Source organism: Halichoerus grypus, chromosome 11 (assembly GCF_964656455.1).
Source record: "Halichoerus grypus chromosome 11, mHalGry1.hap1.1, whole genome shotgun sequence".
Taxonomy (NCBI): domain Eukaryota; kingdom Metazoa; phylum Chordata; class Mammalia; order Carnivora; family Phocidae; genus Halichoerus; species Halichoerus grypus.
Window position 1 is genome coordinate 99628003 of NC_135722.1, and position 14743 is coordinate 99642745.

Below are 14743 nucleotides of genomic sequence, written 5' to 3' on the forward strand. Positions count from 1 at the left end.
ACTTGGATTTCTCATTTCTCATTCTCTCCATCCCCCATCTCCTCCTGATTCCACAGCCTGCCTCTGCCTGCCAGCTAACACCCTCTTTACAGATACCATCTGCCCAAACGCCAGCACCAATACCAATACCAAGATGCCTAAATCGAGGTTAATGTCAGAGATAATCACCAAGGGAGATTGCACCATCTCTTTTGGGCTCTCCTATCTGGGACAATTTATGTGAGATTCTGATCAAAGGCAGGAGGATGGGGACAAAGTAATTTTCCAGGAATCTCTTTAGGCTAAGGACTCCAATGATTCTATTTTCTTCCATCCCAAGCTTAGGCATCTAAATCTTGTTTTGGTGCCTTGGGTAGAAACAGGAACATCTGGAGCCCTTGCTGAGTTCACACTTCAAAGCCTCAAAGCTTCACCTCACACACCAGCATGAACTATTTTGTTCACCTCCTCTGTTGCCCTGCTTGAAACATTGGCACACAAGAAGGGAAAGGGGCAACCTGGTGGGGTAAGTGGACAGAAGGGAGGGCATAGTGGACCGCAGACATTTCTCAGGTGCTGTAGGACTGCCGTTTGTCTTTACAATCAGCAAAGGAGAGAGGGGAAACTGGCTATTGCTGAGACTCTTGTGTTTACTCCATTGACACACATTTTCTGAGACCTGACTGCATTCAATTCCCCTGCCCTATCATCCACCTCTCAGAACCTCCATGCTGGTTGATCGGCAGCTCTCTTCAGATGGTCATAACCAAGGACCCAGGGCCTAGGACAGCTGAGTTGTCCTGCCCAGGCCAGTATACGCCATGACCAACCAACAATCAAGGCTATAACCCATGAATGATCTAGGACTAGGTCAGACCCAGCCCATCTTTCACTGGACATCTCCCAGTCCCCAGCCAGGCAGCCTGCACAGGAAGCAGCTTCCAGCTCTCAGCATGCTCTGCACTCAGAGTGGCAAACTGCTACTGAGTAGTTTGAAAAGACTGTAACTCCATCCTGCTTGAGTCTAAGAGATGCCCGGGGCAGCAGGGGCCAACCTGGTTATGCAGGGATGTAAATATTAGCAGGCATTACGTGAAAGGCCTTTAAAGAATACAAACAGCCTGGTGGAGGGGAAGATGGAGGATCAGAGAAGTCTGGCAACAGCCATTGCATAGGAGGCCTCAACCTTACCTCACACCATATACAAAATGCAACCGAAAAAGGAACATAGACCTAAATGCAAAACCTACAACTATGAAACCTTTAGAAGGAAATAGGAAAGAAAACTTTTTGGACTTTAGGTAACACCAAAATCGTTATGCATAAAAAAAAAAAAAATTTGACAAATTGGATTTTATCAACACTAAAAGCTTCTCTTTCAAAGACACTATCGAAAGACTTAAAAGACAAGTCACAGACTAGGAGAAAATATTTCCAAAACACATATCTGACACAGGACTTCAACCCAGAATACATAAAGAACGTTTAAAACTCAACAATAAGAAAACAAATCACCCATTTAAAAAAAAAAAGTGAGCAACAGACATTTCACCAAGAAAGATACACAGATGGCAGACAATCCCATGAAAAGACATTTAATATTTTTAGTCATTGGAGACATACAAATTACAATACAATGAGATACCACTGAAGACCTATTAGAGTGGCTGAAATTAGAAAATACATAAACGAATATCTGGCAATACCAAGTGCTGGGGAGGATGTGGGACACCCAGAACTCTATTTGTGTGGGTGAGAATGCAACATGATAGAGCCATTTTGGAAAACAGTTTGGCCGTTTCCTATAAAGTTAAATATGTACTTGTCATATGACCTAGCAATCCCGGTCTAAGTATTTACCATATGAAAAGAACTTACGTGCACACAAAACCTATGTGTGTGTGGATGTTTATAGAAACTTTATTCATAATCACCCCAAACTGGAAACAACCCCAATGTTCTTCCTGTAGTGAATAGATATACAAACTGTAGTTTATATGCAATGGAATCCCACTCAGCAATAAAAAAGAATGAATTATGAACAATGGGGATGAATCTCAAATATATTATGCTAAGTGAAGGAGCCAGACTCAAAAGGCTATGTACTATATAATTATATTTATAAGATATCTGGGAAAGGCAAACTGTAAGGACAGAAAATAGATTGGTGGTTGCCAGGGGCTACAAGTGGACAGTGGTTAAATGAAAAGGGGCACTGGGAATTTGGTGGGGGTGGTGGGGGGGGCGCTGATGGAATTGTTCTATATCTTTACTGTGGGAGTGGTTACATGACTTTATGCATTTGTCAAAACTCATAAATCTATGCTGGGAAGTGTTCATTGCACTAAGTAAATTATACCTCAATCAAAAAAAAAAAAAAAAAATCAAAGGAGCTCATTATTCTTGACCAACATAACCTATAAGATAGGTACTAAAAATTATTATTCTCATTTTACAGATGAGGAAATAGAGGAATAGAGAGATGAATTGTCCAAGGTCACGGAGCAAGCAAAGGGTAGCACTGTGATTGGCATCTAGGCTCCAGAGCTCTGAGGGGGCCATGGTCTTGGCCACCAGGCCATACCGCCTCTCACATTTGGGACTTTTCTTTATTCTTGAGTATATTTTAGCTCACCCATTGGTTTTATCCGATTTGGAGCTATTGTCTAAATCATAAGCCTCTTATTTGTATTTCAAATACATGGGAATTACTTAGATATGTTCTATTCTTAAGAACATTCAAACAATAAAAGAATTCAGAGAACAGAGAGTGAAGGTCCCCTTCCATCACTCCTGCCCCTGCCCATACCCCTACTCTAGGGGTGGTCTGTTGACAGCTGTTGGATCACCTTACACCATGGAAACACAGACTTACATAGGCACATCACATGCATTTCCAGTACCCTGCTCAATCTCCAGTCATGGAAGCCTGCTTGACTTGGAACCAACCAAAAGCCATAATAAGTTCATACCCTTGCTTTGTCAGAGACTTCACTGTATGACCCAACCGAAGCTAGTTCGCGTCTATTTTTCATTTCTAAAATAATATTCATTTTTAATAAGGATAGATCCCTTATCACATCGTTACAGTCCGGTAAATGCTGTTTAATCCAAACGTGTAGGTAATTGAATGCAGCGGACAGCAGCTACGACTGGGAACCCCAGGCTTCCATTTGGCCCACCCCATTGGATGAAGATGACTCAGTCTCAGGTGTGTCTGAATTCAGCACCTATTGTTTAAAGAATCCACGACACAATCCTAACAAGCAATCTGGGTCCTATGTCACTCAAGGTATGACGGTAGGAATTGAAGGGACAGGAAATACTTAGCCTAGAGAAGCAAAGGCTCTTCGGGGATGTGAGCATCAGTTTAAAATATCTGAAGGGCTGTCAGACAGGAAGAGAAGGCAGATTTGTTCTCAGTGGCTCCAGGGCAGAGCTGGAATTAATCTGGATGCAGATTTTGTTTGTATCACGGAATAAAATTGTCCAGCAAAGGAGGCAGTCCGTGCTGTCCGTGAGGCAGCGGGCTTCCCACCACTTTCGGGTAATCAAGCTGACCCTGTGCGATCATCTGTGAGAAAAGCCAAAGAGACACCCCACCAAGCAGATTTGGGGATCTTGTGCTGCTCAGGACAGAGGTGCCTGTCCTCAGCACACACATGGGTATATGTGAATCCCGGGAGAGGCCCGCGAGCCCCATTCATCTTCTCCTCATCCCCATTAGTTGTGCCAGTCGTGGGGGCGAGTGAAGTGCACGCAGCACAGGAACGAAGTGCAGAGATGGTTTCGTTGGCTGGTCCTGCATTTAAGAAGGGGTGCAAAGGAGACAGTGTCCTGCCCTCCAAAAATGCAGACCTATTTGGAGCCTACGTGAGGTCCCTTGGCAGCTGACACGCGGGCCCATCTGCCGCACTGGCACGGTGCCCCCAGCAAAGGGAGGAGCTGTGCTTTCTGCTGGTGGGCGGAGGTTGCAGGAGGTCACATATGCCTGCAGAGGGGGGACCTCTGTCCCACAAGGTGCAGGGCACTTGCAACTCCCATGCACACCCTCTGCCCTGCTTACCCCTGACCAACCCCACCAGAGGCACAGAGGGACCCAGGAGTCACAGAGAGTGGGAAGGGTGGCGAACCTGGGCACTGGAGGGGTTGGGGCTGCCAAATGAACAGGCCTCGCCGCATCGAGCATGTTGTGGAGCCAAGACCACCCAAGGAACAACCAAATGGGCACTTGGAAGGAAAGGCCAAGGCGCAAAGGATACCAACTCAAAGGGCATCACGAGGGGTTGGGGCCCTTGAGAGGGAGAGATGTTATATGATGCCTTCCGTGCCGTCATTCCTCTCCAAGAGTGCGGAGGAAGGGCTCTGAGGGGAGGCTATTCGTGGTTTTCTGCCTCTGGCCTGGGTAGAGGAAGATCACCCGTCTCGGGTCGGATGGCAGCGTGAGAGCCTGGGGTCACATCTGCCCAGCTGCATGGCAGCGTGTCCATCCCACGTTGGCTCGGGTATGTGTCTGTGTGTGCATGCCCATGCCTGTCCGAGAGCTGCAGCTACTGGATATTGCTGATGCTGCAAAAGCACAAAAAGGCTGGGCAGCTAATCCAATCATTCATGCTTCCCTTGTTCCGACTCTTGGATCTGATAGATAAAAATACCCAGGCAAATGACCAGTTTCATGGACTGTTTCCTCTTTTGTCAATACAAGGAATTGTGAGCTGTCATCTTGTCCCTCCTCTCCGGAGAGAGAACTCAAATATTTATGACCAGCTTTTATAACATTAATTGTATTTCTAATTGTTTTTCCCTCTCCACAGCATTGCTTGCCTCGCCCTGGTGACGCTGGGCAGTTCTGGGGTTTATGAAGAGTGGTTTGTGACAAAAGAAATTCAGGAGAGGTTTTGAATGAGGCGGCCACATTTCCTGCTTAGTGGTCCTCCTCTGTTCATGGGCTCTGGCCGGACGCCAAAGGCGACGTGTCCACCGAGCCCTGCGGAAGGGATGGGGTTGGCTGATCCCTGGGGATCAGGAAGTCGGGGAAGCACTTAGGGCAGCGCCTTGTGTGCCGAGCCGGGCCCTGCCTCGATTTCTTCACCTGGAAAATCTCTCCTCCCCGCTCCCAACCTGCTTCTGTGTTTCCTCTCGGCAAAGGGCCCACTGGTGTTTTCTCTTAAGGCTGAAAACTGATGTTTAGATGTTCCGATCAATGAACGTGCAGGGATGAGAGAGGTATACTGGGAGGCATGTTCGACGAGGAATTGGGAAAGCTGAGATCTGGTTATTTAATTATTCATTCATTCATTTATACATCAAACATAGATGAGAGCCTCCTGCATGAGAAGCTTTGCCCGACATCCTGAGAATAGATCCTAATACCTCATGCACCCCCGAAGACCTTTTGCCTCTCAAGCCACAACTGTTTTTTTACAAAACAGAGGTGGACCCCCCCCAAGGACATCACGGACCCCAAGAACATTGCATTCAAGAGCCCTTTACCGTGTTTCAAAGGACAGCTTGGGGAACCAAGTAAAGCTCTGGACCAAGAGTTGGGAAGATTCTGCTCTGTTTCTTTCTAGTTCATCACCTTGGACAAGTCACTTGGACTTCCTAAATTCTGGCTTCTCCATCTGTAGGACAGGAATAAAAATAATCTCATATCCCACACTGATTTCGAGGAGTAAATGGATAGCGTTGGGGGAAGGCTATCTGTAAATTACATGTACGACTATCTATGGAATTAAGAAATCAGGGGTGTCTGGGTGGCTCAGTTGGTTAAGCATCTGCCTTCAGCTCAGGTCATGATCTCAGGGTCCTGAGATCGAGTCCCATCTCAGGCTCCCTGCTCAGTGGAGAATCTGCTTCTCCCTCTCCTTCTGCTCCTCCCGCCCCCCCACTCTTGCTCATGCACTCTGTCTCTCAAATAAATAAATAAAATCTTTAAAAAAATAAATAAATAAAAATAAATAAATAAAATAAAATAAAATCACAGCCAAACCGAGTTTAACTGCATGATGAACTCACCCAGGGGAGCAGTCTTTGGCTGCTGGTAAAATATGCACCCCCCCCCAGCCTGGGGGAGCTAACAAGGGTCACAGAGCCCCAGATCTGATGCCCAGCAAGGGTTCCAGGGAGCTGGTCGGTGAGCTCCGCGAACTGTCTCTGCAGAGGGACCTAAAGGGACAGTTGCAGGAATGGCTGCTCCTGAAGGACTGTCCCCAGACCAGAAAAGGATATTCCTCAGCTGGGGAGAGCGGAGGTGGGGCAGCAGAAAAGCATGATGGAGACAATGGGGCCACTCTCGGGGCCTCTCCATGTCCCCTTCCTACTGTCCTTCCATCCAGAGGCACTGGACTTTAATTTGTGACCATGGTGGCATGGGAGAAAGGAAGTCTCTAAGAGGGTGAGGTTGGGAAAGAACATTAAAGCATCTCAGCATGGTTTACCTAGAAAAGGCATCAGATATCAGCTATTCCAAAACCCTCCCGGGACAGAGGTATAATGATCTTGAACAAGCAGGGGTGGGACCCGGACGATCTGTATGACCTTGGACCAGCCTCTTCTCTGAACCTCCGGATTTTACTTCTTAATTGGCAAATAGGTAGTAACAATAGCAACCATCTCGTGGGGTTATGTGGATCCTATGAGGTAATATGACGTAAAGTCCTTCACAGAATGGTAGGGCCCAGAGGAAAGCGTATGGGGCTTGAGGTCACAGGACTTGGATTTAAGACTCTCCTGTTCTCTCTGCCTGAGGCCTGAGTGAAGTCCTTTAATTTCTCTGAGTTGCATTTTCTTTATCTGTGGAATGGAAATAGTAAAATGATACCCACCTCAAAAGGTGATGAATATCAAGTAAGATAATCAAAGCCTTTGATGACCTGGAAGTGCATTTCAATGTTATTGACTGCCCTTCTGATGAAGAGACCGAGGGCCAGGGAGGCCCCCTGATTTGCCCAAGGCCCACAGCTACATGGAACCTGAACCGGCTCAGAAGGCAGCCAGACCCTGACTGCCAGGCAGTCCCCTGTTCAGTCCTGCCCTCCAGAGAGGAGCCTGCCTCCCCTGACAGTCCAAGCTCGCCGCACAGGCCTGCTGGCAGCCACCCTAACCAAATGCAGTGGGGGGGCATTTTACATCGATTTGAATGCTGCTGTTTATATTTGCCTTCCCTCAGGAGTTAACTAGAGTCCTTCTAGCATTGATTAGCTCTATCTGGTTTCCTAATGGAGTAAACACAGGGCCCCTTGGATATCGACTAGAATTTAACAAATATACCCCTTACAACACCAAAATTGGCCACAGGAAACTGCATTTACACGTATAGGCCACTTCTGCCTGAACCCCCAGATGGGAATGCCCTGTGACTTCCCCTTGGGCAGCCGCTGAGCCGCTCCAAGCAGAACTCAGGAATCAGTGGGACTGCTTATAGTTTTTCTTTTTTCATTTTGAGGCAGGACTGAATAATTTGAGCCTCACTGAGTCCGGAGACAAATACGTGTTGATCATGGCAAGACATAAGAGGGACTGAGCTCCTGCCAGCTCTGGGCGCCCCCAGAGCTTCTCTGAACTGGTTGGGCTCCCTCTGGGGACCTCTCAGGCAGAGGTGGGACGGAGCGTTCCATCCTTCCCTACATCTGAACTTGAGTCTCCGCCTCTGCAGGTCAACCTGGGACCTTGTCTGCCCAAGCTCCTTCCCCTCTGCCTCCCACCCAAGCCTGTGGCAGTCCCGGGCCCCCACCCCACCTCCCCCAGCACAGCCCCGGCTGGCCGGCCTTTCAGCTGCTTGCTCCAAGTGATGCCTTGTGGCTTCAGCTCTGCTCTCAGAAGACAAGAGCAAGGTGGACGGAGGCTGAAGGCCGGGCATCCATCAGGTGAGCTGCGGTGGTCTCCACTCTGCGTTTCTCAGCTGCTTTTTGCCCTGTGGAAAAATTCCAGGTTAGGTTTGGGGCCTATGTTCTGACCTCTCCAGCTTTCTGAAACCAATCATTTTTGCATTACGCCTTTGAGTGCTGGGGTGTGTTTGTGTGTGTGTGTGTGTGTGTGTGTGTGTGTGAATAGCAATAAAATAAATCAGCGGGGGAACCCCCAGTATCAGTAGGCTGGGAGGAACCTTTGGCTTGACCTCCTCATGATGTGGAGCTGAGCTGGGAGAAAGCACCTCCGTTCTCTTTCAGGGACCAGCACGTCGCACCCATCCTTTCTAAGCAAATATTCCTTCCCAGGGCCTCCTCCTCTCATTTGGAACAGAGATCCGGAGCCAAGCTTCTCAGCATGTACAGGTAGCCAGAGTCTCCTTCTGAAAAGAGGCACAGCCTGGAGGATGGGAGCGGGGAGGGGGTTGGTGACATTGACCTCTCTGCCTGCAGCTGCCCCAGCAGGGGCCCCCAGCCCTGCCTGGGTTCCCCGGTCTCCAGGTTCCCCAGTACTAATCCACCCCCGTGGCTTCCTGAGGAGCCACACAATCGCTGTATTGAGCGGAGCTATAAATTTCAGCAAGGCCGACCCTGGGAGGAGGCAATTACCTTCTAAGGAAGCTCCCTCTGGACCGACTGCTTCCAGCACAAGGGGCCTTTCAGAACCACTCGGTGCTGGGCCACGTGTTACGGGGTGGCCCGTGAGGTGGAGGGTGCTGAGCACACCTCAGGCCCCCCTTGTCTCCCCGCTAGCGCACCCCTGCCCCCACCCAAAAGGACAGCGATCACACGAACAAACACTTATGCTTGGAAGGAGACTATTCGGATGGCTGCTTCTTTGTTTCCCCCAAGTTTTGGCCTCAGCCCAAGATTGGGTGGAGGGAAGGATGGAGAAGAATAAATTACTGTATCACGCAGGTCTTTTTTAAGTTATGACACACCAGGAAACGTGGAGAGGGGGCGAGGGGGGAGAGGAAGAGGGGAGGGAGGAAGGGCCTTTTTCCTCTTTACTGGGGGGAAATGGCTACATTTTCTAATAGCAAGTAACTAGAAAACAACTGAACCTGAAAACTTCAAACTTCAATCAAAGTCACTCTCAGAGAGGAGTAGGTGGTTGGCAAAGGCTAGGAAATAAGAAAAAAAATAATAAAGAACAATTGGTCTGGAATTAATCGAGATATTAATATTAGAAAAGGTAGCAGGGCGGACAGGCCGTCCCCAGGTTGCTGTGGTTGGAAGAGCCCAGAGCCGGGCCAGGGTCGGCTCTGGGGCCCCCCGCCCCTCCCCTTCGCCTTGGAAAGGCGCCCGCATCAGAGACAAGACCTCGGAGGGGGAGAGGTCAAAGCCGGGTTAAAAAGCCTCCCCTCCCAACAGCCAGCCACCTTGGCCTCCTTCCCACCCACACCTCTTCTCCGCAGTGACAGGCCAGCAGCGTGGGTGGGGACATCTGTCCCCAGGGGCAGGTACCCATGGGGCCGTGTTGACTGACAAGCTCCAACTTACAAAGGGACCTGTTTGTGGGGAACAGACGCTTGGGCTCCCCATGGCTGTCAAGCCATTTTTGGCTCTCAACACTTTTAAACTAAAAACCCAAGTATATTTATTCCTTAGTAGACCCGATACACTCCAGTGCTCCTGCCAACTTGCTTTGCAACTTTGTACACATCAGATCAATGTGTGCAATTTAGCAACAGAGAAATGAAGACTTTGGTGAATTTCCGGGGAGGTGGGGGTAGGGTGGGGCAGCCGGGCAGGGGGCTGGGTTCCTACTCAGCGCCCCCCAGTCCCTCCTGCTAAAACTCGCTTGCCCCCACCTGCCCCGTCTGAGCCTTTACAAGGAGAGGGTTTTCAGCCGTGGACATGAAGGACGGCTCTTCCACGTTCACCTTGGCAAGGGACCGGCACCTCTTTTCATGTGCCTCACGTACAGAACGTGACCGTGACCACAAGTTCATATAAAATCCCATCTGCCTGTCCTGCCCTCAAGGGCACCACCTAAACTCATGTCCCCACCCCCTCCCACCCCAAAGCTCTCAATTCCTCAGCAGACACAGGAAACTTGGGGACAGGTGACATAATGTTGAGCAAATACAGATGCTATTTACCTTCCATCCATTTTCCTGACTGTTCTTAGAGGACTAAAAAGAAAGAAAGTTGAACTCATTTCTGTCGTGGAAGGAGGTTGCTGGATCCCCTGTGTTTCGGAGAGTGATTTTAGTAGGTTTGGGGGGCTCCTTCTTCACAGTCCCAGCCTCTGCTTCAAGGGGAGAACTCAAGGGAAGAAAATGGACTCAGCTCTGCCAGGTGGTGTCAGAATAGTAAGTGGAAACCGTATTTACATTAAATTCTGCCCGTAAACTCCCCCAACACCAAAGCAGAGACTTTTGCCCAGTTTCACGCACACCCTGAGGCTGAACATTGCTCCTTTCCCCCCACCGAACTTGCCTTTGATGATCATCTTCATCTGAGTTCACTGGAACAGTGACACCAGGGAGAGGGGCATGGCGAATTTAGCTTGGGGCTCCACACCCCCGCTAGGAAGGGCAGGAATGCCCAGCAAGGTTTAGGCGAAGCAGAATGTATTCTGCACCTGCTGAGTCCAGGGCTACATTAGTGGTTTTGTGATCAATCCCACAGCCCTGCACCAGCATCACCTTCTCCGTCACCACCCCCCAACCCCCCAAAGCACAGATGAGAACATCAGGGACTGGTTAGACTGAGTGATCTCCCCGAGGTCATACAGCAGAGGAATGGCTGCTAGGATTCAAAACCAGACTCCCGGTCTCCAACACGAGTGCTCATTCCTTGAAAGCACCATGATGCAGCGGAAAGAAGATGGAGCTCTGGACACGGTCAAACCTGGATTTGAACCCTAGGTCGAATCTGGTTCCAGCACTTGCTAATGGCATGGCCTTGGACAATTACTCTTTCTGTGTCTTAGTTTTCCCATTTGGAAAACAGAGGACATATCAGCCACGTCCTAGGGTGGTTGGGAGGATCACCTGAGTTAGTGCCCGTACAATCTGGCACGGTGACAAGCCTGAAGGAGGGACAAACAGATGTTGCTTCCCTTTCTCCTTGCTTTTCTCTGCTTCAGAAGAGAAAAAAACCTGAAGATGTTTTATTGCAGTTTGTTGTAGTTGAACAGTGTGTCTTCACCAAGTGTACACATCCATGTGCTCAGAAACTAGACCAAGAAACCAAACGTTTCCACTCCCCCCTTCCCCCAGTGGCTCCCCTTTACCCCTTCCTAGTCACCATCCCCCATCAAGGGGAACCCCAACCTGACTTGTCTCCTTTGTATTCAAGGCAGTTAGGTTAGCATTACCTGCTTCCGACTCTTCTATAAATGGAATCATACAGTCCGTTCCCTGTTGTGTCTGGTTTCTTTCGTTCACCATTGTATTTGTGAGATTCATCCATGCTGCTCATTGGCTACCGTTCATTCTCTCCCTTCTAGGGAAGTATTCCAGAGTGTGCATACACTCGGTTTATTTATCCATTCCATTGTTGACAAATATCTGGCTTGTTTTCAGTACTTAGCTTCTACTAACATGCTGCAAGGAACGTTTTGTGTGTGTCTTTTGATAAATGCACGTTAAGTCTGCTAGCCATAAGATACGTGTGTAAGTTCTGCCAAACTGCTTTCCAAAGTGGTTGTTCCAATTCACTCTCCTACTGGTCGTGTTTGAGATGATTGTTCTGCATCCTCCCCAAGCTTGGTATTGTCTGCTTTATGTTAACCATTCTGCTGAAAATGTGGCTATATTTCACTGTGATTTGAATTTACATGCCCCTGATTACCAAAACTGTTGAGTGCCTTTTTGTATGTTTATGGGTCCCTTGGAGATCTTGTTTTCATAGAGGCCATTTCAAGTCTTTTGCCCATTTTCTTATTGAATTGTCTGCCTTTTTCTTATTGATTTGTAGGGTTCTTCACATATTCCGGAGATGAGTCCTTTGATAGATGTATGTTTTGCAAATATCTTCTCCAACTCTGTGGCTTGCCCTTTTGCTTTCTTAACTTGTGTTTTTGATTAATTGAAGTAATTAATTTTAATGTAGTTCCATTAATCAATTTTTTCCCCTTATGCTTAGGGTTTTTATGTCCTAAGAAATCTTTATCTAGCCTGGGTCCTGAAGATAACCCCCTATGGTTTTTTTGGGTTTTTTTTTCCTAAAAGCCTTAATCAATTTACCTTTCTCATTTAGAACTAAAATGTGTCTGTGTGGCATAAGTTAGGGATTAAAATTCCTTTTGTTTTTTTTCCCCAGTAAGGATATCCAGTTGATTAAGCACCACTTAATGAAAAAAGCTCTTCTTTCCCCCACGACACTGCAGGGTCCTCTTTATCATAAATAGGTGGCTGAATATGTGTGGGGGCCTGAGTCTAGTCTGTTCTATGTTCAGTTGGTGAATCTGTCTACCATTTCATCTGTAGAACATTATCTTCATTATTAGACTTTTATGTAAATCTTTAAGATAATGTTTTTTTAAAACCAACACCAATATCTTCCCAATCTAGGCATTGAGAAAATGGGTGCCCCCTTCCTGGCCTCAGGGAGATGGTGCTGGTACCAAACCATCTGCCCAGTTAGTGGGGTGGGAGGAGGGAATGCGGTAGGGACAGAGTAGAAAAATACATTGTGAAAGTTTCACCTTTAGACTAAGTCAGATTAGGGTGAGTTGCCATGTGTCCTTCATGGTGGGAAGAACCCAAAGATATCAGAATGTTCATGAAGCAGTGGGAAGGGCATGGGCTCAGAGTCAAAATTCCTCAATTCTAGCTCAACCATGTCTTCTACTCGCTGTGTGACCTTGAACAGCCCTGTTCCTCTGTCTGGGTCTTTTTTCCTTCTTCTGTAGAAAGAGGGATGAAATTAGACATCCTCCAGCATCCTTTCTATCTCTGAGAGTCTATAGCTGTGACTTTTAACCAAGAAAAAGAGCAACTGGTTTAGGAAATGACCCTCCAAAACTCTAAAGGTGATTTCCATTAGAGCAATAAAACCTTTTCCTGTTCTTACTCATCCCTGATGCAATATCTCTCAGGAGGTGTGGACTCTGTTGGGCTGGATGTCTCCTTTATATTCAAAGCAGAGTTGTTGATGCCTTCCTCTGAGCTAGAATTTGGTCTAGCAGGAGACATGTGTAGTTGTGGTGCCAGAAAGACATGGGTTCAAATCTTGACTCTCTAACTCACTTGCTACATGACCTTGGAACAATCACTCTACCTCTCTCAATCTCAGCTGTTCCATATGTAAAAGGGAGGCTAAGACTATTTACCTTCCTTATGTCTTTCTGCCACCCTAGAAAACCTCCCTCAGGACACGCTACTGTTTGTGAACTACATGCCGTATCGAAACTCCTGGTCAGGTATCTTGTCACCTTTCACCCTGTTCGGTTGCTTTACTGCTGTTCTTCCCCACCTGCCAAGAGCCAGCCAATAATGGTAGCAACACAGTCATAATTCACCTGGAGCCAGCCCAAGGTACGACACCTGCCGAGAGATTACCTGCGTTTATTTTTGGTAAGAGTTCCCGGATATTTCCGTCCAGGGGAATGTGGTTACGAGTATCTGTAGGAGCTCACGGAGGAAAGGTGACCGCGTTCACAAAATATTTAGCACAGTGCCTGGTGCATGGCAGACATAATGGTATCTGCTTGTGTTTCTATTATTCTTCTTATACTTGTTCTGTTAAAGGATTCCACAGGATTCCAGCCCTACCCAACCCTCACCACCAAGCCAACTTGGTGTTTGGTTTAAACAAAACTACTGGAGGTTCTTTTGTTGGCAGGAGGCAGAGAAAAGGAAGAACAGATGGATAGGTTGGGAAGATGTCTTCTCTCCTTTCCCTCTGTGCGGTGGCTCTAGGGAGTCTTTCCTTTCCCCGTGGAAAACAGGGGTCTCCGGTACCCTGGCTCTCCACACCTAGACTGTCGAAGGCCCCTGCGGCCAGAGAGCAGGCCTCTGCCCCTTCGTTTCCACTGGTCAAGAAGGGGCCATTTTTACCTTCTCCACTCAAGTCACTACAAAGATGACTGCCTGCCGCTCCATGATGTCTAGAACTGTCCCCCAGACCCAGGCCAGCTGCGGTGGGGGCCCTATCAGACATTTCAGAGAGGTCCTCCCTGCTCTGCTTCTCCCTTCCCGGGTGGCTGGAGGGGAGCAGGCGGGGTGCACAGGCCCTCAGCAGGGTATAATCGCAGATCTGTGCATTGCATGTGGTTCCCAGCACATTTGTTTGATCCGTGTCCAGGTTCTCTTAGACAGTTGCTTCTAAGCCGACAGCTGAACATAAAAGCAGTCCCAAGTGGCTGTTTTCAGGTCTTCAACACTGGTTAGCCGCAGTTGGGAAATCTTCTTCCTGGTGCCCCTAAGTGAATTATCACACGTTATCAAGTCAGAGCTTCGGGGTGGCCAAGCTATAGCTCTGCTTCTCCTCTCCTGATGATCCATCACCCACTGAGTGGGTTATTAAGACACTCTCTGCCTGGGAGTGTGCATCAGTCTGCGGCTCTGCTGTCCTTCCGGGCGGGGGGCAGGGGGCACGGTGGAGGGGCGCCCGGCGTTTCTGCCCCCCTGGATGTTGGAGCCACACACTGCACCACTCCCTCGGCCCACCGGGGACCCCGTATCTTATCACCAGTCCCACCTCCAGCCCATACTTCCTCCCTGTCTCGGCCCCTTGCACCCACGCGAGCCATTCAAGAGACAACATCTTCCAACCGTGGCCCTCCCAGAGCCCCTGACGCCTGGCCGGCCCCCCGTGCTCATGTTCAGGGACAGATCCAGCAGCCCCCCCCCTTTCCCCTCTACAACCAGGTCATCCCTGCTGCCCTCGGCCTCTGG

The 14743-nt window shown here is 48.6% G+C and overlaps 1 long non-coding RNA gene across 1 annotated transcript in view; it reads right to left on the reverse strand.

The window, feature by feature from the left end:
* Positions 1–7725: 7725 nt before the first annotated feature.
* Positions 7726–14743, reverse strand: part of LOC118540593 (uncharacterized) — a 48372-nt gene continuing 41354 nt past the window's right edge. The window contains exon 3 of the long non-coding RNA XR_004919722.2: positions 7726–7894. This is a non-coding gene — a long non-coding RNA (uncharacterized LOC118540593). The remainder of the gene's footprint in view (positions 7895–14743) is intronic.